This window comes from Ursus arctos, unplaced genomic scaffold (assembly GCF_023065955.2).
Source record: "Ursus arctos isolate Adak ecotype North America unplaced genomic scaffold, UrsArc2.0 scaffold_19, whole genome shotgun sequence".
NCBI lineage: Eukaryota > Metazoa > Chordata > Mammalia > Carnivora > Ursidae > Ursus > Ursus arctos.
The window spans coordinates 43380438-43406240 of NW_026622863.1; the positions used below are offsets into that span (position 1 = coordinate 43380438).

The 25803-nt window shown below is 48.4% G+C and overlaps 1 protein-coding gene across 1 annotated transcript in view; it reads left to right on the forward strand.

The window, feature by feature from the left end:
* The first annotated feature begins 5450 nt into the window (after positions 1-5450).
* Positions 5451-25803, forward strand: part of SIPA1L3 (signal induced proliferation associated 1 like 3) — a 225034-nt gene continuing 204681 nt past the window's right edge. The window contains exon 1 of the mRNA XM_057314358.1: positions 5451-18937. The gene's annotated coding sequence lies outside the window, so the exon portion shown is untranslated. The remainder of the gene's footprint in view (positions 18938-25803) is intronic.

The window sequence follows — 25803 nt, forward strand, 5'->3', positions numbered from 1 at the left end:
CAGCTTAGCCATTACTACTTTTTGAGGAACTAGGACTCAGAAGTCAAGATCCATGAACTCATGTGTATTGAACACTTTTTGAACATCAGGAACTATACATAAGACACATCTTCTTATTTAACCCTCACGGAGGCCTGGTGAAGTAGGTATGACCCCATTTTATAGATGAGGAAATTGAGGCTTGGGGTGGGGTGAATACAAGAGTTGAGGACTGAATCTTAACATTGGCTGTCATAACCCCGTAGGATATTATGGGTGAAGGAAGCAGGGAGGGGGGCTAGAAAGGAATACCGTTACAGGCAAATAACATCTCTTTGCTGCTGGTGGTGTGTCAAGAGAGCTTCTTGCAAGGACTTGGGAGTTCCCGAGTGCGATCCTTGGATCTCCTGCAGGGATCCCCAGGGAAAGAGTCTGTCTTAAAATACAGATCCCTGGGTACTGTCCTGGACCAACTGAAGCAGAACCATGGTGGCGGGACCCAGGGATCTTCACTTCTTTTTTTCTTTTTAAATGTTTTTTATTATATTATGTTAGTCACCACACAGTACATCCCTGGTTTCTGATGTAAAGTTCGATGATTCATTAGTTGCGTATAGGGATCTTCACTTCTAACAAATTCCCTGGGTGATTCTATGGACATTCAAGTCTGACTACTGAAATAGAAAATTGAAATGAGGGAGCCCCCAGTACTAAGAGTCGACCCCACCTTGCACCACTGGAGAAAGGATCCAGCCCTCTGGCTTTGCAGGCTTTCCTGGCTTGTGGAATCAAGTAGCTCTCTTACTCATGACGCATCTGCTGTTCATCATCCTCTTCCCCATTCCCTTCTCCTTGGCCTTCGTGAGAACAAACCTCTACTTTTCCTTCTTGGATTGGGAATCTTACTTTTAATAAGCCCCCCTCTGTCAGGGAGTCTGTCATTACGGGTCTGACGATGGGCTTGTCTTCTTCATTTGTAAAAGGAAAATGCCAGCCTTGCCTACTTCACAGGATTGTTGCAAAGATCAAATAATTCCTGTGAATTCCTTTTTAAGTATACTCTGAAGCAATAAACCATTATGATTGCTGTTTTTAGGCTCCTCTGGTTCTCAGAGAAGTGTTTGTTTCTCTCCAACCCCTACTTTGTGCTTTTTAGTTGCTCTGGAAACATGACAGCTGAATTTATAGTCTGGCCAGCAGAGGGCAATGAAGGCCATCTTGTGCCTGCCTGATGAAGGAAACCTGATGAACTTCGGGTTTGAAGAAGTAGCTCCTACCAGAATGAGATCCCCAGGCCACACATCAGCATCACCTGGGACCTTGTTGGGAATGCAAATTATCGGGCTCTACACCAGACTTACTGAACTGGTAACCCTGATGGTAGGGCCCCCAAATCTGAGGTTTACAATCTCGCCGGCTGATCTTAGGCACACTAAACTCTGAGAACCACTTACCTGGAGTGGTTGGAGTTCCAGATCAGTTTGGCCCGGGGCCTCCTGAGGTGAGGTCAGCAGAGCCTACCCTCTGGCATGACTAAGCCTAAGCCCTGTGTTGCCGCAGAGACTTGGTGGCTGGATTTGGGGGAAGCAGTAGGCAAAATGTATCATCCTTTCATGTGTAGAAACCGCCCCCCCCACCTCGAGTTTTCACATCAGTCACTTGTTAGAGCCCTCCCCCCAAAAGTTTTCACATCAATCACTTCATTTCTTATCAAAAGAATTCTGAAAGGCAAATAGTATTATTTCCATTATACATTATGGGGAACATGAATTCAGAGGGGGAAAGGGATGTGTTCAAGGCTACATGGGACAGATTCAAAACAAAGATCCAACCCACAGTTCAGGCTGCTTCTACCATATCAGAGGAGGAAGAGGCTCTGCCAGCTGATGCCAAGGAAGCTCTCCGACCTACAGACCCACAAATGAGAACTGGTGACTGATGACTGGCTATCAGACACTAACGTCCCCTCTGTCTCTTTCTACTGCATGCTGCCCTCCTGCTGTTGCTTTTCTCATTTTCTTCCCCTACAAGCCTACACTTGCCGCTCCTTTGGACCACATTTCAGGAGCCTGTGTGAGCTGCTTCAGATCCTGCACATCAGCGGATGGCCCAGTGGGCCAGGCCCCACAGCTCGTATTTGCCCCACTGGCTCCTCCTTGAGGCCCCAGAGCTGCTGAGAGAGTAGTCATTTGTAACAAATTTGCAGTTACTGCCATCACTTTCCACTGTTTCTAACATCTCCTCTGGGTCCAACTTCTCTTGGCTAGACTGCAAAAAGCAACCAGTTAGGACCCTTTGGGGGCACATTCCTTGGGGGTTAGAGAGAAAGAAGGCCTTCCAACCCCAAGCCTCTGTTTATTTATTTATTTTTGCCACTCTCTCCTACCCCATGTACCAACTTCCTCGGGTCACCCTCAGAGGAAACCTCTCTCCTAAAGTTCCCCCACCTTTGATTCCCTAATCCCATTATCTGTCCTTAAAACCAAATTCGGAGTGAGCTCCAGATGCCTTAGTTCCAATAGTCTTGACTTTTTAATATCTTGATAACCCAAAGATAATCGAACGGGAGAATTCAAACCCTGCAGTCAATTAGGGGAGTTAGTACTTGGGGCCAAGGTTTGGTATGTCTTACTGACTATGGAGGCAAACCAGGTCTGTGACTGGGCATCGCACTGCATCCTCTTCTTAGCCGCAGTCCACTCTCCCATGTGGTGGGATGGAAGGCCAGATTCCAACAAGCCATGCCTTTGTAATAAAGAGAATTGGCTCTGGGGGGCACTGCACTCCTTTTGGGTCACTCGGAGGCTCCATGTGCTCTGTTATAGGAACGTGCCGGCATACAGTTCTTGCCCCATAGACCTTACAGTTCAGCGGGGAAGGCAGACATCAAAGAATTGTCATAAAATTGATTACAATGAGAAATTCTGAGTGATGGGTTCTATTATTCTTTGAACTTTTCTGCAATTTTTAATCTTCTCAAGCTTAAAACAAATTAAATTATGCTACTGATTCACTTTTAAGAATCAAAGGAACAAAGTGCTATGAGTACATATAAGAAGGAAACTTGGCCACCCAAAAGAAGGGTGATGTGTGCTCCACACATTGCGATAATGCCCTGCATGAATTCCTGTGGCCTCGTAGATGGCTCTCACATCAGGTGACAGGGGTGCAGAAAGCTGGTATCAGAAGGGCCTAATTAGTCAGAGGGGCTGTAATGTCAGAGGCAATCTTGGGAATTGATTAGGCATTTTAAATACATTGTTTTGTTTCATTCTTATGATGATTCTATGACTTAGCTACCATCCTCCATTTAAACAACTTTTTTAAATGGACATGGTAAAAAATATTGAAAAGATACTAAGGAGCATATAATGCATGATAACCTATCCTTGTTTCCCCTTCACAAAGGTAACCCTGGTTTTGTCTTTCTACAGGTGTTCTGTACATACTCAAGCATATATGTAAAAGATATCCTTACGAATAGTGCACTACATACAGTGTTCTGCACCTCTTTCTCACCTAATATATCTTAGAGATGAACTCATAGTAATTACATATAGCTTGGTCTCATTTTTCAACAGTTGCCAGTGGCATGGTATTGATCATTTATTTATCCAAACTTCTATTAATGGACATTGGACAGTTTCCAACCTTTTGCTACAATGCCACAAATGAGTATCTTTGTTTATGCCTCAGAGTTTTAATTTTATTTTAGTTAAATGAAAATTTAAAGTTGAAGCAATGTAAATGTTTTCTCATTAAACATAACTTATTTTGGATATATTGGGTTAAATAAAATATTAAAGTTAATTTCACCCGTTTCTTTAATTTTTTAATGTAATAATTAAAAAGGCATATGTGGTTGTATTATAATTCTGTTAGATAGTCCTGGTTTAGATTGTCCCTCTCTGGCGGTGGTCTGATACCCCCACCAGACTGAATTCCCTAGGGTAGGAACTCAAGTCTGTCTTGATTTCCCACTGTCCCCATAATCACCCAACCTGGCATGAAGTAGGTGCTTAATACAGTTTTGTTGAATGAATGAGCAAATGAATGACCCTCTGCCCTCTCCCAGGAAGAATATATGCTTCCCAGCTTCAAGTCTTACTGAGCATCTTCTTGTAAGAAAGAATGGTATTGACGGGGTCTTCTTGATGGAGGACCTTGCACTTAAGCCAATTCCCTCGGTAACCCCTACGGAGTTGGAGTGGTAACATCCATTTTTTGATAAAAGGGTCGGATTCTTGATTATGTCCGCAGGTGGACTAAATTTGAACAAAATTCCCAGGCTGTAGGTACTCAACAAACACTGGACACCCTCAGAATGTCTGATCAGTGACTGAAAGGTGCCTCACAGGGCCTCCAGGGCAGCCCTCTAGGTGGTGGTCCTGAGGGTCCCGTGAAAGGAAGAGCTCTGGAGCTGCCTGGGCCAGCGAGAGGCCACCACACCCGAGTCCCTACACTCTCTGGTGTTCCGGCCCTCGGAGCGGGCGGGAAGGAGGGGGTGACCGCCTTTTCAAGGCTGGGGCCATCCATGCCTAATACCTGTGACGACAGGACTCCCGACAAGGGACGGGTACGGCGTGTGTCAGGCGATATCCGGGAGTTCCTATGTGAAGGAGTAGACCTAGAAGGAGCGCCTGAGTAGCGACCTTGGGGATGCTGCGGGAAGACTCGGCGGACCGAGCGGTTAGCCCCCCAACCCCGCGCCCCGCAGCGAGACCGAGGCGAAGGGAGTGAGCGTGCGTGCGCACTGGCGCGCGCCCGGTAGGAAAAAGCCCAGCGCGCGGTTCCGCGCGCGCGCGTTCGAAAGGAAAAAAAAAAAAAAAGTCTCCCCCGCGGGGGCCCGCGGCATTTAGGCCGGTGTTGGCCGGCGAGCGCGCGTGCGCGAGCGCGCAAAGACGCCCTCCTCAGCTGCTCCCCTCCATTGGGGGTCTAGCGCACAGCTCCGCTGTCCCCACCTCTCCCGAGGCTCGCGCCCTCGGGGTAGGTACCTCGCGCCTGGCGGAGAGGGGGGTGAGTCAGCCGGAGGAAGGTTGGAGGCGGACAGGTCTGGGAGAAAGGGAAAAACCGCCCTCGCGGAGCGAAGAGCTCGGCCACCGGGCAGGAGTCTGCAGAAGACACGCCTCCGTCCCTCACGCCCCTCGGGGCTGCGGAAGTACTCTGGAGACTGGCGCGGCACGGAGGCGACAGGTGGACTACCATTCCCAGAAGGCGGCGCGGGGCTGCGCCTACTGCTCCCGGCAATACCTGCGCGCCAGGCCTTCCCCCTCCTCGCCCCCCCTCCAGTTTGCTGCTGCCTAGGGCGAAACTACAGTTCCCAGGAGGCTTCGCGCAAAGCGGCTTGGAAGTGGGCAGCCTGGAAGTCACTCGGGCCACCCGAGCTGGCGGCGTCTCTAGCGAACCGCGCGGGGCCGGCCGCCGCGGTCGTGGGGCCCGCGGGGCGGGCAGCAGTGACGCCCAGGTATGTGGCTTCGGGTGCAGGCGCGGCCTCACTCAAGGGTGGCGGGGAATCGGTGTCCCCTCGGACCCCGAGGGTCAGCGCGGGCTGGAGACCCGGCGGACGGCCGAGTATGGGCACCGGTTGTGGGGGGCGGCGGCGCTGGGACTCGCGCCCTCCGGACCTCACCGGACCTGTGCCCGCATGGCTCAACTTTCGAGACGTGCTACCCAGCACTGTATGGAAGAGCATGGAGTGGGAGTCGGGTAGCGGTGGGTTCGCGTCCTGCCTCTGCCACTCGGGAGCTGCGATCTAGGGAAACCGCACCGAACCTCAGTTTCCCCTTCGGTAAAACGGGAAGAAGAGTATCTTTTGCTGGGGATTCTGTTGAGATGTTGAGATATGGCGAATAAAGCATTTGGCACATGGGAGACACTTACTACATATTTGCGCTATTGTTGGCTCCCAAGAAGTAGGGTGAAGGTGTTATCTATAGCATAGGGTTAGTTGAGGGTGTGCGTGTAAAGGGCCGGGTCCGTAGTTAGCACTCAGTGCAGGGTGGCTGCTGTTAACTGAAATTATTTTAAGCTTTGGTTGGGAGGTGGAGACCCAGACTCAAATCTAAGCTCTGCCATTTATCAGGCGTGTGACCTTGGGCAACTGACTTCACCCCTCTGTGGCTCGGTTTCCCTCTCTGTAAAATGGGGATTTTAATAGCAGCCACCTCAAGGAGTTGTTTTGAGGATGCATTGAGAATATTGGTTGTAAAGTGCTTAGAGCAGCAGTTGGCACATAGTCAGCATTCAATAAAGGGTACCATTTATTCAGCGTTTTTCCTGCGTCCCAGAGACCCTCTGAGGGTGGGGCTCTAGCTGTAGTCTAGGTCTGGTCCACCGTGGAAAACCTCTGATTTACTTGATTTCCTCTCCTGCAGCATCAGGTTCCTCGTTTGTAAAATGGGATGACAACATCATCTCACCGGGTTGTAAGGATTTGCTGAGATTGTATTCCTAGTCCAGAGCCATCTCTTACTAAGTAGCAGCTCTTCTGTATTATAATTGTTCTTCTTCAATGTTCTCCATCTGGCCCAGAGACTGTCTAACTGTGGGCTGTGACATGACAGCCCTGAGCTCCCCCACACGTTCACTCCCAGCCTCAGTGTCCCATCTGTGAAATGGTAGTCACAGGATTTTGTGCCAGGCTTGTTTTGATGATTCCAGGAGATAATTCATGTTTAGCGTTTAGCACAGGGCAGGGTGCATAGTAAGCACTTAAGAAACATATCTTGTTTCTCTTAATAGGCCTTTGCTGCTTTTGGTTATATACAGAGCAGAGCAGGGATGAAGTTAGTGCTCCCCCTCTAATTTTTATTCACCAGAGATTAAATTCTGGAACATGTACCGTGTAGGAGCCTGAGAAGAGATGGCACTGGCCTGCTGTCGGCAGCCCCCTGCTCACCTCTCCCACACTCTTCCCCCCAAGCCAGCACATTTACCCCAGTGCTTTATGTACCACCCTGGGGCTGCAAGCATTTGACCCTGTCTCGAAGCTGTATTAGCTCCCTGAGTTCCAGCTCCAGGTGCAGAGCCTCTGCTTCCTTGATTTCCCCTGGTGACTCTCCCTTGGACACCATGATCTCAACATGTTCAACCTAAACTTCTCCTCCCAGACCCAGGAGTCTCCATCTCGGCAAATGGGCCAACTGTGACCCAGTTGCCCAAGCCAGAAACTTGGGAGTTGGGCTTCTCCCGGCAGCCTTCCCAGGTCCAGCTGATTGGCAAGAAGGATGGAGCTGCCATTTCAAAGAAATACCATTTCATTGGCCCATGATGGTCTCCCATCTCGTGGGCACCGAAAGTCCACCTTAGTCACTGGAGATGGCCTTTTTCTGGTAAGGTTGAGTTATTTCCTTGGGCTCACCGAGGATTAATGCATGTAAAACATTATTAAGGGTTGGAAAAGACAATACAGACTTGGGCTGACTGCAGTGGCCACAGGTGTGGCAAAAAGGCCTGGATTCTGAGGGGGCTCATTTCTACCGATGTGGGTAAGTTGTTCATTTCTTTCTCAAAAGTTATACTGTGTCGGTGAGTTAGAATATCCTGAATGGGAAGGCAGCCATCCTGGGCATTTGGGGAGGCAGTGCACATGCCGGGGAAGAGGCTGGCAAGGGAATTTATTATATCCCCGTGTAGGTTTAAGTCTGTTGGCAGAAACCTGTCATTGTGATTTCATTTGATGATGGGAACCTGTGATCTCAGTCACATTTGTGTTGGCCACCAAATTTACCTAAGTGTTTTTTTAATCTGAGGAAATAGAGTAGTGACTTTTAAAGAAATCTTGGTCTTAATTGTTAGTGACAACAGCACATGGTTTTTTAGCAGTCTGTGTGGAATGGTCTAAGAGTTAAATGTGAGCCTGTTTTTCAGACATTGCAGTTGTCAGGTGGTAAATCAAAAATGGAATTTAGAATGTTCAGTAATTGGTGCTTTTTTTTTTCCTGTAAACATATTTCACTGGTAGATTTCAAATTTAGGTTTAAAAAATGACACCGGTTATGGTAACAGCTTAACCTTGTCATGTGTTTAACTTGCAAAATCTAAATTAAATATATTTATGTTTTAATAAGACAAACAGTGATCTCCTTTAAAGTGTTTGTTTTTAGCTTTTAGAATGAGAGGCTACTGAACCAATTCGTGCATCTGTGCTTTCTTTAAGACTGATACTGCTCCTGTTGCTTAGGACTGCTCTGGTCATGGACTTGATTCGTGTGTGGGAGAATGGGTTGAATTTGTCCTTAAAAAGGTTATGCGGAGATATACAGGCTTGGTGTAACATGTCAAACGACACAGAGATGAATAAAGAAGGTAGTAGGTGCCGCCCTCCACTCTAAAATCCCCTCCCCTGAAGGTAACTATTTACTCGGGCAGGGAGTCTTTATTAAGCATCTGCGGTTGGGATTGGAGATGAGGTAGTGAACACAATGGATATGCTTTCTGCCTTTGGCAAGTTCGGTAGACGCTCTCCCTTGCCTTTTTCTGTGCTTGTAAGGATGTATATATGCATCTAATGATTGTTTTTTTCCTTCTCCCTCGCCACTCCCCCATAAAGGAGGGGTAGGGATCAAACCACACGTATTTGTAATTTGATTTTTTTTCAATTAATAATAGGTCATATCCCTTCAAGTCATTGCATACAGATCTGACTCATTCTTTTTTCTTTTTTCTTTTTAAGATTTTATTTTTAAGTAATCTCTATACCCATCCTGGGGCTCAAACTTACAACCCTGAGATCAAGAGTTGCATACTCCACCAACTGAGCCAGTCAGGCACGCTTGACGCATTCTTTTTAACAGCTAGATCCGCATTCTTCAGTATGAGGAGACCATGCTTTATACTACCATTCCTCTGTCGCTGGACATTTAGGTTGTTTCTGGTATTTTTTTTTTACCTTTGCAGAGACAAATCCAGTAAGCGTTCTGGTACATAGGCAGTAGAGCATAGCGACTGAAAGCATTTGGACAGTGAACAAGACAGGTAAGATCCTCACTGTCCTAGGGTTTACATTCTAGCTGAGGAGGCATGCGATAAACAAGGTAATTTTAGATGGTTTAAGTATCATTGAGGAAATAACAGGGTGAGGGGTTAGAGAGTGGCTGATAGGGCAGGCTGGTGGGGGGGAAGGAGTGGTTACTTTAACTCGGATGCTACGGGCAGGCCTGCAGGTGCAAGACGCACCAGATGTGCCAAGAGCTGTGGGAAGAACATTCCAGGCAGCAGGAACAGCAAATACAAAGGCCCAGAGGTGGGAGTGAGTTGACTACAAAAACAGGATCATTGTGGCTGGAGAAAGGCGAAATCCCATTTTTCAAGTTCGTGCTACTTTAATTTTTGTAAAATATTGGCTAATGATTCTAATAGCACCTAACATTTCTTAATGCTTACTCTGTACTAGTTGCTCTTCTAAGCATTTCACACTTATCCTCACAAGACTCCCATGAAGTAGATACGTGCATGGGACTCACTTTACAGATGAGGAGCCAATTCCAGACTCTAGGCTCTGCCCACATGCCAAATTGCTCCTCTTCCCAGGCCCTCCTTACGAGTCTGAGGCAAGTTTACGATGTGGATGCAGCATTTCCTTTCCAAGTTGTCTGACATGCAGAGCGCTGTGGCCTATATTTAGTACATCATTCATGTGGCACTGTGAGTGGTCTGGGGAGGTTGTGGCATCATTTCCACTGACAGACACAACGCGGTCAATTTCTGTTGGGAGGTTTGTTTGGTTGTTTCAGAATTGAAGGCTCTTTAGCAGAGCCTGTCTTCAAATAAAACAAGGGTGAGCATGCTTGAGGTGTGAAGGAGAGTGAGCAAGGTGAGTGTCCCATTTGGGTGAGCTTTGAAGAGGGACTTGGGCTGAAAGGGGAAAGAGTGTTTCTAAGCACTAGGCCAGCTTTTTTGACTGTCACAGTATCAGAATACAGCCCAGCAACTACAGAGCTACCTGGACCTGTGGGGGCCCTTGCACCCTGCTCCCATCACCATGACTGTGTCCATTTTGATTTGACATAGCCTGGGCTTTATGGGTTGTTTGAAAGAAGGGCAGGCCTGGCTAGATGTGAAGACAGTGGTGGGTGCTTTTAAGAGGAGAGCATCTTTTATCCCGCCATCTAGGAAACATTTTTTTCCTACCTAGCCTGTGTGCCAGGCACCATGCCAGACACTGACAATCTGAAGTCCTGTAAGAAGACACTGACTCCCAAGGGTCGGTAGCAGTATTGTCCATTTGAAATACAGTGTGAGCCACCAATGTGGACCATATACAGAACTGAAAATTTTATAATGGCCACATTTACGAGAGTAAAATGAAATGGGAGAAATTAATTTTAATAATATATTTTATTTCATCTAAAATATTATCATTTCACATGAAATCAGCGTAAGAATTATTGAGACGTTTTACTTTTTTTTTTCACATTAAGTCTTCAAAATACAATGTGTGTTTTACTCCTTCAGCCTATCTCCATTTGCCCAGCTATATTTCAAGGGCGCAGTAGCCACATGTGTTGGACAATGCGGGCATAGGGTATGAGACTCATATGGAAATCGAGGGTGGTAGTTCGCGGCGATAGATCAGAGGTGCCGTCCCTGTCGTATCTTGGTGAATAAAGGCGCATGAGGGCTGAAAAGCGTATTTACCATAGGCAGGTATAGCTAACCTCCCATCTGTCATCCGTCATAGGTGCCCTATGGGCCTGGCACTGTGCTTCGTGCGTGCCGTGCGTGCCGTGCGTGCCGTGCGTGCCGGCAGGGACCATGATGATCCCTGTTGTACAGCTGAGGGAGCTGCGGTCTGGCTACGAGAGGCCACTTGCTCAAGGTTCGGAGGTGCTGGAGGCAGAATTTGAACTCTGGTCCAGAGACCGTACTCTTAAATCTCTGTCGTCTCTGCTGTATTAGTGTTTGAGGGAGATGGGCTCTGAGTTTTGAGCAATAAAAGTCGCAGGAGGGACTCATCGCACAAAATGGATTCCCAGAGTTTGCCAGGAACAATCCTCAAGGCCATGTTGGTGCTGGGGTGCTGCTGTAGACGTGAGTGACTGACACTTGCACTCCTTACTTTGAGCTCTAGGTTCAGCGGAAACAGGTCTTATCTGCCAGGAAAGACAGGGGACTTTGAGGACTAAGGAGGAGGGTGGGCAGGGACAGTGAGGGAGGCAAGAAAAGGGCCCAGCCTATTGAAAGCTCATTCTAATTCTTTGGGCATGAAGCCTCTTTTCCCCACTGGCTCTGTCCCTCGAGGCTGTGGCTCTCTATGAGAGCTGTGTGACACCTTCCAGCAAGCCCAGTGACAGCAGCACTTCCCCAGCGCACGAATCTTGCTTTTGCTCTGATCCAAAGAGGTATTGCTGGATGGGGGCAAGGGGGACGCCACAGTGGTTTTCCTCTTTCATCCATTGAGAGTCATTGTTCTAGACTTCTAATTACTCTCCTGGTTCAGGGTGCCCCCGCTCAGGGGCAGGATGAATCTGGGCCTCCTACCCAAACAAGGCAGGTACTGGAGATTTCTCAGTTTGCTCATGTCCCCAGGTAGTGGCCTGGTACCAGTCTCTGTCCCCAGGTGGTGACTCATGAAGGTTTTAACCTCTTCACCACTCTCGTCTCCTGCTGCTAGACAGTGCCTGGTATGTGACAGAAGCTCAGTAAAGTGTCTGTCGGCTGAAGTAATGATACTAGCTAGCGTTCGCCGAGCTCTTGTTGTGTATAGACACACTGCTCTGAGTGCTTTTCATGTAATTTCTCATTTAATCCTCATCACTGCTCTGTGGGGTAGGTTCTGTTATTATTCCCCTTTCCCATATAAGGCAACTGGTCCTGAGAAGTGCAGGTCCTAAAGCTGCTGAGTACCCCAGCCAGGATTCAAACCTGAGCCACTGGCTCCCCGGTGCAGGCTCTTAAACACTAACTCTTTGGTCTCTTGCGGAAGGACAGATGGACGAATGGGGTGGGCAAGCGGGACCATACTAACTCTTTCAGCCTCTCCACTCCACGTGTGGTCTTTGTCCTCCTGTTCTGGGATAGCCCTGCGTCAGGTCTCAGCCCCTTTGGGCCTGGAGGCTTGAACACCACTCTGGGCGTGAGGTTTTTCTATGATTCTGGAACCTGCACTTCCCTTTTCTTTAAATTAACAAGAACTAACTGGTTATTTGATATTATGAAAGAATTCTGATTTTTTTTAGGTGCGATAATGCTACTGGGGTTCTGCTTAAGAAAAAAGTCTTTATCTTTAAGACCCACATTCTAAAATACCGTGAACTGGTAAGGTGTCCAGGATTTGCTTCAAAATAATGTGGACGGGCTGGGAGTGGAAGGGACAGTGTGTCTGGGTGAATGAAGAGATGAAGTAACTGTTGAAACAGCCAAGGGGGGTTATTATACTCTTTTCTCACCTTTTTGTGTTTGAGATGTCTCTCCATGAAAAGTTAGAATCAAGGACTAAAATTTCACTTGGAATTTGTGTATTTCAAGCTCAAGTGTAGGTCTGGGGAGTTTCTTGCCTCTGCCCAGTCCACTTGTATAATAAAAACAGGGTTTTGGGGCTTTCTTGTTGTTTCCATTATGGGGGTCAATACGTGGCCCAAGGCCTTAGAAACCCCCTTTGGTAAAGCAGCATCTGGGAGCCGTGAGGACACCAGTGAAGGTCCCAGTGGCCACACACATGCCCGGCTGTGAGTACTGGCCGCAGTGGCACTGGCCCTCTGAGGCAGTTTACAGAGGTCCCACTTTCCTGAGATCTGTTTCTTCCACCACCTGACTTCGGTGGCCCCTCCCACATTTTTTCCTAAGACGTGTTTCAACAGGAGGCTTCAGATCCTCCCCCAATCCTCCCCTCAGGACAGACATGCACAGATCCTTCCTTTGATGGGTCTTTGTTAAGGCCCCACAGAGAACCAGAACCCAGCCTTTGGTTTGCCTCTAGCACTGCAGCAGGAGGCAGGGAAGGTGCCCCCTTTCAGTTCTGACTTTTGACAGCAGAAGGGGCAAGATGCAGCTTGTGACAGTGCCTTGGACCTAATATTCCTCAGCCAGCCAGCAGTTAAAACTCCTTTATCACATATATACACCCCCCTACTCCCCATATGTAGAGACTCCTGTTGCATTTGTTCTTTGGGGGACTCTCACTTAATCTGAATGTGGCAGAAATCCTTGTGTGGAAATGGCAGGAAAAGAGGACACCCTCGTTTGGGGGTCTCTGCTTATCGTTTGCCTGCCAGGTAGGTAGACATAGGTGACAGGGACAGGAGCGCTGGTCTGATCCTGCCAGAGGCTGGCATTTGTTCGTCTCCTGATTCGTTCTTTTCTCCAGTGCCCGGTTTTTCTCAGTGTGTGGGCAGGAACGCAGAACTCCTTCTGCAGCCCTCTGGTTTCCTCCGCCTTCTGCCCCCAGCATCCTCTTCAACTCTGTCCTTTCTTTTCCTTTCAAAGGCTTTGAGGTGAGTCCAGTGTGGTGAAAACATGAGGAGGCACTGTCACCAGCTTAGCTTGATTTTCCCGTGTTGCCAGTGTAGACCTGCGCATGTGGGGTCTGAGGGTGGCAAACCCTAAATACTGTGATTTTTCAGCATAGGCATTCGGTGGGTATTCACGGAGCAGAGCACTCTTCTAGGAACTAGGGAGATGGCAGCGAGCAAGACAGAAAAGCTTCTCCCCTTCTGGGGCTGTCATTCAAGTAGGGGATTCAGATAGTAAACAAGAGAACTCGGGAAGATGTATGCTGTGTCAGGTGGTAATAAGCACTAAGCAGAAGAAATTAAATAGGGAAAGGGGATAGGAAGTATTAGGGGGAAGGGTGTTGAAGTTTTAGACAGCGTGGCCAGAGATGGCCTCCTTGGGAGGTGACATGAGTACAGGCCTGAAGGAGATGAGGCAGTGTGAGTGGTGCGGGTGTCTCGGCAGAGGGGGCAGCCAGTGCAGGGCCCTGAGACATGGGCCTGGTGAGATTGAGAAGCTTACAAGGAGGCCCATGTGGCCAGAGCAGGGGAATGAGGGCAGAGAAGTGACAGGCTTGGTGATCTCTTAGGATCCAGTACAAGTTTGTCTTTTTTTTGAGATGGGAAGATATTGCAGGGTTGAGTGATTTATTACATTTCATTAAGTTTTGAAAAGTCACCACATATGCATGGAATCAAAGGAACAAAAATAAGGCACTCACCTCCCGTGCGCAGAGGCCACCACCATCCCAGTTTCCCAGCTTCTTGACACTGCATTAAGTGAGTTTCCTGGCTTGTATTCGGTTGAACCATATGAAATTACCTTTTTGCAGAGCCCAGAGTGTTTGAGTATTGGCAGTTTTATGAGGTTCAGCCTAATAGCTTTCCAGAGCCTGAGAAATCGACCGGTGCTTTCCTGCTGCAGGGGTTAGTGGTCAGAGGTCAGGACCCCCTCCCCCTTTCTGCATCCTACACAGCTCTGTCAGTGTAGCCCAACAGTGTCAGCGACAACACCAGTGAGTACAGAACCCCTGCCCCTGCCAGAGCCCCATACCCAGTCTTGCTGTTAAGCCTGACAAGAGGGTACCTCTTCTGCTGGGACCTTACCTGGGGGTGCCATTAGTCATTCTTTGGCTTTCTGCATCTTAGTGCTACCAGTTTTGAAATCACAGAGAGCTCCCAGAAGGAAGGGCACCCCTGGACTCTTGCCGGATGTTTGGCATGACTCACGTGGTGGGGGTGCTCTCTGGGGCCGGGCAGAACTTCTGGGCATTCTGGATCACTGGCTGGGCAGAGTAGCTGGCAGAGTGCCCAGCCTGGGGTGTCCGTGGGATATCTGCTGGGATCTCAGAGGCTCAGGCTACAGAAGGAGGTCCGGGAATGATGGAGAGAGGCCTTCAGCCCCTCCTGTGTGCTACATCCCTGCACTGACCAGACAGTCTCATGTCTCTAGAAGCCCAGGGCACTGGGCTGGGTTCTGGGTGTAAAATAAAGGTAAAGGAGTTTTGGACCCAGCTTTGGAGGAGCTCAGTGAGGAGGTTGTGTCAGTTGGTATGCCTTTGGTTGCAAACAATAGTAGTAGCAACAACAGCAGCAGCAAATAGGTAATTTATATAATGTCTGCCCTATGCTAGTCACCGTACTAGGCGCTTCCCACGGAGTGACTCATCCAAGTCTCCCAACAACCCTGTAAGAGAAGTACTCTTATTATTCCTTTTTTTGCAGATGAGACAATTAAATTTAAATAACTTGCCCAAGGTCGCACACCCAGAAAATAGTAGTGACAAGATTTGGACCCAAGGAGTATGACTCCAGAGGCCTCACTCTGAACTCACTGTGCGTTTCTGGAGTGGTTTGCAACCCCCAAACCTAGAGTGCTTGTTAAAACACAGATTGCCAGACCCCACCCAGAGTTTCTGATTCAATAGGTCTGACTTGAGAATCTGCATTTTTTTAAAAAAAGATTATTTATTTATTTATTTATTTGAGAGAGACAAAGCACATTGGGGGGGCAGAGGCAGAAGGACAAGCAGACTCCCTGCTGAGCGAGGAGCCTGACATGGGGTTCAATCCCAGGACCCTGAGATCATGACCTGAGCAGAAGGCAAATGCTTAACCGCTTGAGCCACCCAGGAACCCAAGAATCTGCATTTTTGATAAGTACCCAGGTGCTACTAGCGCTCCTAGACCTGAGAGCACATTTTGGGAACCACTGACCTACTGGAATAGGAAACCCAGATGATAGTGGCCTGGTCAGATTTATGATCTCACGAAACAAAGAAGCCCATAGATTGGCAGCACCAGGATTGACTCACAATGCCTCTAAGCAAGCCCTCTATGTTGTGCCATTCTGCCATCCTTGGTTTGTCTCCCATGTCCTCAGACTCTCCTCGTGGCCACAAGGTGACTGCCACAGCCCCAGCTGTCACACCCTGACAAGGCTGTATCTAGCAGCGAAAAGAGGGCATCTATCTATTACTCACCATTTATCTCTAACAAGTGAGGAAACCTTTCCTGGACAATCCGACTCTCAGATTCCCTTCACATCTCATTGCCAGCATTGTGGCATATGACCATGCCTGGGCAAATCACAGGCAAGAACAGATCAGGATTTACTCTCAGGGCTGAGGCCGGAACCATCCTTACCTGAAGCACATGACTGCTGGGAGGAGAGTGGCTACAGAAATAAAATTGGAGTACTATTTAGAAAAGGACTTGGAGAGGGGGTTGGAATTGGTAGGCAAATGACTGGATCTGCTGCAGAAGTTAGTAAAACAAAGTGGAAGCATCACACTCATATATTCTCATGTCAGTGTACTTACACACTTTGTTTTATAATTACCTGAATCAGGACATCACTTTTGTTTTCTACTCATGTCCACCTTCAAGAAGGTGCACCCAGTCCCTGTACCATAGGAGATGTTGGTCTTGTTGAGAAATCCGGTATTTTTTTTTTAAAGATTTTATTCATACATTTTCGTGTGTGAGAGAGTGCACACAAGCACGTGCGTGCACGAGTGGGGCGTGGGGGGGGGCGGGTGTGGGCAGAGGGAGAAGCAGGCTCCCCACTGAGCAGGGAGCCCAGCGGGGGACTCGATATCCCAGGACCCTGGAATCATGACCTGGGCTGAAGACAGTTGCTTAACCGACTGAGCCACCCAGGCGCCCAAGAAATCTAATATTTTGTCTGAAAATCCAGGCAAATGCAAGCTGAGAGTGATGAGGCAGCAGTCTGAGGGCAGTGTGCACGTGTTTGAGAGCGTTTGCTCTGCTCAGAAACACTTGATTCTCTCTCTGCTCTTGACCAATTGCTGTGCAAGGTGCTCCTGGCAGAGGCTCAGTTTTCCCTTCTGAGGACTGGCTTGTAAGGTGGCTGGGTGGATAAAAGGAGAGGATACAGGTCCAGTGCTTACCCCCAGTCACTGGCACATGATAAGTGCTCACAAGTATGACCTCCGCTATTAACAAATGGGACTTTTTTAAAAAAAGATTTTATTTATTTATTTGAGAGAGAGAGATCGCGCGCATAAGCCGGGTGGGGGGGCAGAGGGAGCCGCTGACTCCCTGCTGAGCAGGGAGCGGGACTTGGGGCTGAATCCTGGGACTCCAGGATCACAACCTGAGCACCGAAGGCTGACACTTAACACCCAGGTGCCCCAACAAATGGGACTTATTAATTGAATAATTAAGTTACCATTTAATAAGCCCGCCCTCTCCTTCCAACAGTCGTGAAAGTGACCATTCATTTCGCAGACTGAGGTTTCCTGTGCGTGCCTGTTGCTCCCGCTCATGGACACAGTGTAAAGTTACTGCCCTGCAAGACTACAGACGGACTGAGGAACGAGTGTGGGCTAAAGTGGGGTTGGTAGTGGTACTGACTTCTAGGTTGTTGGGTGGATTCAGTTAGTTGAAGTATATAGAGCACTTAGAACACTGCAGTGGCCCACAGCGAGCACTTAATACACGCCGTACAGTTGACCCTTGAACAGCTTGGGGGTTGGGGCACCGACTCCCATACAGTCGAAAATCTGTATATGACTTTTGACTCCCCCCAGACTTAACTAATAGCCTATTGTTGACCCAAAGCCTTACCGATCACATACACATGTTTTGTATGTTGTATTATATACTGTATTTTTAGAATAAGCTGGAGAAAAGAAAATGTTATTGAGAAAATCATAAAGAAGAGAAGTACATTTACAGTACTGTACTATAAGAGCTATATAAGTGGACCTGCACAGTTCAAACTCATGTTCAGGGGTCAACAGTATTTGTGTGTGTGTGAATGAAAAGAAGGGCAGTAAGAATCTTTTTTTCCCCCTTCAGCTGCCCAGGATTTAAACACCGTGACCATGATCACCCCCTATTTTGAAGGTAGAGGCTGAATCTGATTGAATCTGAGGGCAGCATGTCATAACTGTAGCTGATAGCTGGTGAGCATTTTTTGTGGGTTAGGCTAAGTGCTCACTCTACAGACCTCACTAACTCTCACATTCACCCCATTTTACAGATGTGGCAACTAGGGCCCAGTGGGGGGACCTGTCTCTCATCTTGCAAGGAGATCTGGTGCAGTGGTTAAAACTGGAAACCCAGAGCTGCTCTTCTGGGGTTACCTCCCCCCCCCACGGACCACTTTCTTGGGGAGTGCCCTCCAACCTGTGACTTCTCTTCCTGAACTTTCTCACTTGTGAAATAGGAATGATAATAGTGCACACTAGGAGGCTGGCTGTGAGGGCTGGGGGAGAGAACTCCTGTGAAGTGCTTACAAGGGTGCCTGGTGCAAGGGCCCTCAGGTTCTGGTCGTTGTTATTATTAGGCAAAGCCATTGGGCTGTGTTTGCAAAGCCGGCGGGAGAGGCCCAGCGGCGGTGCTTAATCATTAAGCTGTGTTGCCTCTGCGAGCGAGAGAGCTGGCGGGCAGGGAGCGTGCGGGGAGTCCGCCCCGGGGGAGGGAGCCCACCTTTGGATGGTGAGGTTGTGAATGAAGCGGGCGGGCGCCAGGCCGGGGCGGCTGTGGGCACGGATCCAGCCCTGGCTCGGTCGGCGAACAGGTGGCCCGCTCGTGGGTCGGCGCTAACAGGCGAGCCGTCTTTGTTACCTTTGAGCTTTCTCTGCAGCCCATTCAGGCTCCTCAGACCACGTGTCTGGTGAGTAAGGAGCTCTTTTTTTCCCTCCCCCCCACCCCGCCCTTCCAAAGGGACTGTGGGCGAAGAGCCCTCCTCGGGAGCGCGGCGGTTCGCTTCTCGGCGAGCCGGCCCCGCGCGGGAAACTCCGCGGCTGGCGTGTGCTTGCGGCTGCTGAATAAGCCGCTGTTGGGAGCTGGCGCGGCAGGTTCGTTTCCGCATTCCAGACACCCACAGCGGGCCGGGGGCCGGGGGAGGCAGCCGCCGGGGGCCGCCGCAGCCCGCCGCGCTCGGGCAGGTGGCCTTGCCCCTCGCCGGGAGCGGACGCGGCCCCCAGCTCCCCGCAGCCACCTGCCCGCTCACCTGCCGGCTCTGTGATCCGGGTGCGTTCCAGGCCGGCTCTGGGGTGAGTGATGGTTGCCAAGTTTGCTGGTAACTTGTAGAGCAAAGAAAGGTAATAATGTGTTTCTCGGTTTCGGGAATTAGACTGGTGGCTTTCTTGTTTTCTCCGCCCTCCCCTTCTCTGTCATGAAATGTTTACCTGTCCGCTCCTAACTGTGAAGAAAGGTGGGCGGAGTGTTGAGGGAGTGAGAAGAAAATGGAGGATATTTCTCCCCACCAGAAGGAATCAGTCCGTGAATGCTGAGCTCCTGTGGGATGCAGACTTCTGTGCCAGGGGCCGTGGGGCATCCCAGCCTGGTACAGAGGAGCTGTGTGATCTCAGGCGGGTTCCTTTCCCTCTCTGGGCCTCCTTGTCCTCATCTGAAGAAATGGGAAATAGGAGCAGTACCCACTCACCTTTCCAATGAATCTTATTATGTAAAGTGCTTACAGCCTGGGCACTGAGTGGTGCTCAGTGTCAGCTGTCCCTGTGCCCCCACCCCAACCATCACCCCCCCCCCCCCCAATTCCCTGGCTGTATCTCTGACTTCTTAACTGCCGCTGGCTGTACTCCAGAACTCGGGCCTCCTCCTGTTCCTCCCTCAGGGCCTTTGCCCTGGCTGTCCCTCTGCCTAGAACACTTCCCCCAGTATCCCCCAAACTCCCTCCCCCTTCAGGTCTCTGCTCAGATGTCACCCTGTCCATGAGGCCTCTGTCCTTACTAAATAGTACCTTTTCCCTGACTCCTAGCCCTTTACTGTGCTTTATTTTTCTTCAGAGCATTTATTACCACTTGACATACTGTTTATTATCTGCCCCCCCACCCCCACCCCAGCTGTAGGCTCCATAAAAGCGCAGGGACTTCTGTCTCTATCCTTATAGGGCAGTTCCTGGCATGTGGTAGGTGTGGGATAAATTATTTTATGAATGAATTTATGATATCAGGTGCAATATTGTCCGACGATGGATGGCTGTCCGCATTTGGGGTTTGAGTTAGAATGTCACCAAACCTGCAGCTGTGGGGAGGTGGCATACCCACACCCTCCCTTTGATCCTCACTGGGCCTGCCTGAGGCACCCAGGCTTCTGGCTTCCTGTCCCTCAGCCCCTCCAGTGTGTACAGTCCGGGCCCTGCCGGTAGCTCACCCAGGCAGCCCAGATTCACGTGGCAGGGGACAGACGGCCTTGGCCCTGGTGAGTGTGGAGGATGTGTGCAGGTTAATTCAGGTGGGGCAAGCTTTGTCGGAGACACCACCCATATGCACACATGTTCCCGTGTATATGGAAAGCCCGCTCTGTCCCCACGTCCTGCTTGGTGTTCCTGCAGTAAGGTCAGGGAATGCTTTGGAAATAAGAATTAACCAGCTAGGTACATTTTATTGGTCTTCCCTGCTTTCACAGGCAATAATTCTCGTTCTGGGGCTGAACAGATTTAATTAAACGGTGAACTCGAGGAGTCTGTGTCGTAGCTGACACCTCATCAGTCCTCTGGCTCCTGGTGTCAGCAATTGGTTCTGTAAAAATATCCTGGGCAGGGCTTCCCCAGGCTCCTTGGAACCAGGTCAGTGGCCCTCTCGGATTTCTCCCAACAGCATGAGACACGGAGGGACTGAGGTGCTGATGGACCTCTTGCTGCATCACATATCATCACGCCTCTGGGCCTGCTGCTTGCTATATTAAGGATGTGCGAAGTGCCAGCGGAGCGGCTCCTACAGCATTTAACTGTGCCCTTCGAGCTCCAAGTGCAGCGGTTTTGGAGTCGGGTTGGGGTCCCTCCTGAGAGACCCTTGCACATGATGCTCAAGTCCCAGCACTGCCTACGCTCTGGGCACAGTGCTTACCTTCTCTGGGCCTCCATTTCCTTATCTGGAAAATGGGAATAATTAATAGTTCCTGCCTTCAATGAGAAGTTCAAGTGAGATCGGGTGACCTAGTTAGCACTGTGTCTAATGCATAGAGAGCACTCACTAAATGGGGGTGATAATTATGAATTAATTCCAAGCCCCTTTTAAATTTTTTTCTGTCCCTGTTTTGTGGACTCCTCTCTGCCCCCTCCTCCATGTCCGCATCCTCCCCCAATACTGCACTCATAGTAACAATCCAGTACTGTATAGGTCTTTCCTCATTTTCCCCCATGGTTGTATAATCCTATAGAGAGAAATGTTATCCCATAAGGGATAATATTACCCGCATTTTCCTGCATTTGGCTTTTCTGACATGGCGATCCCATGTAGAAACGGCTCCAAGTTCTCAGGTAGCACTCACATTTGCTCTTTTTAATGGCTGCAGTAACACATGGTGGTGTGGGTGTACCATAATTTATTTGGCCAGGCCATCCCTGATGTACATTCCCTTTGTTTCTGGCTTTTTTTTCCCCAAATTATTATTTTTATTGATAGCCTTCTTTAATTAGATTGCAGGCGTCCAACCTGCTTCACAACCTTGTTAACTTAAGCTCTCAGCCTTTGAGAACGAATATGAAGTAGCATTAACATAATGATACCTCTGGCCCAGATAGGAGATGTGTTTTCTGAGGGTTCTCACCAGGTCCAGCACAATGTTGAACTATCTGCTTTAAATGCTTTTTAATTATGAAAGTGATTAATAGATTCATCACCCTTAATACAGATCAGTTGTGCCTAATGAATACTTGTTACAAAAAGAGAGAGAGGAGGTTCGTGTGTTTTCGTTTTAAGAACCTTTGTTATCAGTATGTGAGAGGTTTGGTGGGGATCTTGGATCGATGGGTTGTCCTTTAATTATGGAACGTATTTGGCTTCATGAAACTTGTACAGCGGTGTACAAGATAGAGGTTTATTCCAGTTCTCTGTTGCTACAGAACAAGCACCCTAAAACATAAGGCCTTAAAATGACAAACTCGGGTTTACTGAGGCCCATGCGGATGGCTCTCCTGCCAGTCTTGACTGCGGTTTCTTAGGTGGCTGCAGACAAAGGGTGGATGGAGCTGGAACGCTCAAGCTGTTTTACTCACATGACACCTTGGGGATGGCTGGGCCACCTCCGTCGTCTCCATTCTTCTTGCATATGGCCTTGCCAGCCAGTAGCTGGACTTACAACATGGCAGCCCAGGGCTTCCTAAGCCTCCTTCCAGAACTGGCCCAGCTCACTTCAGCCTCATTCTGTTGGCTAAAGTGAGTCATAGGGTCAGCCCAGATACAGCATGGGAGGGCTGACATAGGACTTGAGTTCCGAGGGGTGGGGCCAGTGGGGACCATCTTTAGAGACTACCACAGCCTTCATTTTCTCACGTAAGGACAAGTGCCGAGGTGAGCAGGAGAAGGTGGTGCCACAGCTCACCATAGCTCCAGTGTCCCAGGCTCCTCTCTGTGTGTGTCGCTGCTGCCCTTCACCTCATAGTGCTAAGAAGGCTGATCCACCTCAGCCCCACATCCTCGTTACAGGCAGAAAGAAGCAGAACTCTTAAGGAAGGGAGATGATCCTCTATTGGGAAACCACAACCTTTCCTGAAATCTTTAGCTGACTTCTACTTGTGTCGCTTTGGCTGGAGCAGTCCATAGCATGACCACCCCTAGCTACGGGGAAGTCTTGGAAATGGAGTTTTTAAAGCCGGGCTTCTCACCTCCCTGAATGAAGGGTCAGTACTGAAGAAGAAGAGAGAATGGGCTTGCGAGTAGACATCTAGAAGTGGTCTGTCCAGACAGCCTAAGAGGCAGTGAGGCAGCATGCATTCATTTAGCATCTGTTCAGTAAGTACTTGGGAGGGGCGGCACACCGGGCCTCTTAGAGAGGCTGCAGGTCTTGGGGAAGGGAGCCCCTCTGGGGGTTAACACTGATCATTTGCTGGCCTTGACTAGATAATTGCTCAGCTCACGTCTCCCATGTAGATGTTTGAAGTTGACTAATGATAATAATAGCCAGTCTCGTTAAGGACTTACTTCGTGTAGAGGAACTATGAACCAACCCACACAGTCTTCACGATGGCCCCATGAAGTAGCACTGTTACTGTCCTCCCTTTTCAGATTACAGAAACAGATGCACAAAGTTAAGTAACTTGCCATAGCCAACCCCCCCTCCCAGGGAGTGACAGTCGACATGCGGTCTCTGGTGGTCTGGCTCCGGAGTTGTGAACCACTGCGCTATGCTTTTTGAGTTTATTACAGGAACTGTTTCTTGTGGAAGTGAATATGTGAGTGACGGCAGAACAAAACATGAAGCAGAAACCACCTACTGCTTCATCCCCTCCACTCCTGCTTCCGGCCTCATTGGTCCCATCTGTCAGTCACTTGGTGAACATGCTTCCTCACCTCTTTCTAAATGCATTCCATTTTTTAAAAATGGCCTTTGGGCACACAACATCAAATTAATCAGAATCCTTGGTGCACCATACACTGGGATTTGGGGGTTCATCCAAAAATGTCTGTTACAATGAACAGCCATTAGCCTACTGCCTGCCCAGGAATGAGAACATTAGCAATAACACGTGAACCTGTGTTGTGGTACTTCCCCTCCCATCCCCTGCCTGCTCTCCCGGAGGTGACCACCATCTTGAATTTGTTGTTTATCATTCTTTATCTTAAAAAGAATTATTTTTGAACTTTATACAAATGATATTGTCTACAAACATGTATAGTCTTGTGGGACTTGCATTTTTCACGTAATACTGTGATTCTAAGATTGATCCAGACTTTTTGTGTAGCTGTAGTTCATTCTGTTTTTTGCTGCAATGTGATATTCCACTGGTTGAATATACCACATTTTTGTGTTCGTTATTTGCATGCCAAAGAGCGTTTCATTGGTTTCTAGATTTTTTGCTGTTCATGGGCTACTGTGAATGTTGTCCCATGGATTTCCTAGTATGCATTGACAAGAATTTCCTTTGGGTATGTAGTGGGCACCAGATTGATGGGTTGTAGGATGTGAGCATCTTTGACTTGGCCAAATATTGTGACTGTTCTCTGAACATTGCCACTAAGGGCTCGGTTTGGTAAAGCTTTTTTATTTTTCGCCAGATACGAAATGAAATCTCATTGCGGTTTCAGTTCCATTCCTCCAAAGACTCATAAGGCAGAATATCTTTTACCTTTCTTCTCCTGGTTGTAGCTTGCTCATCACTTTTGCTGCTTTTTAGTACTGATTTGTAGGGGTTCTTTATATACACTTGATCCTGAAACTGTGGAGGTTAGGGGCGCATATCTACGGAGTAGTTGAAACTCTGTGTATAACTTTTCAGTCCCCAGAAACTTAACTACTAATTGCGTACTATTGACTGGAAGCCTTACTGATAACATAAAAAGTTGGTTAACACGCCTTCTGTATGTGATATGTATTATGTACTGTATTCTTAAAGTAAGCCAGAGAAAAGAAAATGTTATTGAGATAATCACGAGGAAGAGAAAATGCATTTATAGTACTGTACGAACTACATAGGTGGACCTGCGCAGTTTAAACCTGCAGGTTTGAAAATCATTTCCAGGTCAGCTGTACTCCGGTTACTAATCCTGGGGCAGCAGCCTATTTAACCTAATTTAAAATTTTGTGATTCTTATGTCATTTCCTTGGTTGTTTCCTAACCCCCGCTTGCCCTCTGCCCACCAACTCCATGATAGCTCTTTGTGTATCCGCAGCTCACGGTGATTCTCTTCTTTGGAGTAGTCCTCAATTTGTGGGCATTTTTATATATTTGTGTAGTTACAGGACCCACCCCACTCACTGTGCAGAGCTTTTTGATCCCAATGTATCAGTTCGATTAGGTTCAACTGCATATAGTAGAAAATTGCATATAAAACAAAATGACAGTGGCCTAAGCAAGATAGAAGTTTATTTCTCTATCACATAAAGGAGCCCAGTGCTGCATTCTTATCGTGGACCTGGGCTCCTTCTATCTCTTTGATCCATCATCCTTGTCCTGCCACCTCATGATTCAATATGACTGCTTAGGCTCCAGCCGTTGCATCCCAGCAAGCAGGAAAGAAGGAATGAATTTGGGCACCCCTGTCTCTTTAAAGAGTCTTAATGGAAGTAGCACACAAATTTTCTACTTTCAGATTCTTGCTCAGAACTTAATCACAGTACCATATATAGTTGCAAGGGGTCTGGGAAGTGTAGTCTTTATTTCACATGCCCTTGTTTTGAGGTAAAAAATTTCTAAGTTAAAAGGGGAGACTCGCTATTGGATTAGGCAGCCAGCAGCTTTACTAGTTCAGATGTGTTTCCTAAAAATGGCTCTTAAAGCAGCTGCCAGACAACCAGGATGGTACCTCAAGATGATGACTCTTTTGATTCTCTGATTTATTACACAAATATTTCTTTCTTTTTTTTTTTTTTTAAATTTTATTTATTTATTCGACAGAGATAGAGACAGCCAGCGAGAGAGGGAACACAAGCAGGGGGAGTGGGAGAGGAAGAAGCAGGCTCATAGTGGAAGAGCCTGATGTGGGGCTCAATCCCATAACGCTGGGATCACGCCCTGAGCCGAAGGCAGATGCTTAACCGCTGTGCCACCCAGGCTCACCTACACAAATATTTCCTGAGCACCTGTTTTGTACCAGCACTGTTGTGGGAGTTGGGAAGACAGTGACGAGCAAAACAGATGACGTTTCCAGCCTTGTGGAGCTTGCATTGTGAAAGGGAAGATAAATAGTAAAGAAACAAGGAGTGTGTAGTAAGTCCAAAAGAGAATAGGTGTGAGAAACAATAAAGGAGGGCACACACAATGAGAGTAAGTAGCACGGGGTGCTCTCTGGTTTCTGAAGACATGCGGTGTGGTTGTAGAGGGTGGGGTCAGGGCAGGCCATTTTCAGGAGATGACATTGGAGCAGAGGTGGAGAAGGGGAGTGCGGGGGTCACGTGGGTATCTGGGGGAAGAGCATTTGGGGGAAAATAAGTACAGGGAGCAGGGGAGGGGAGCAGG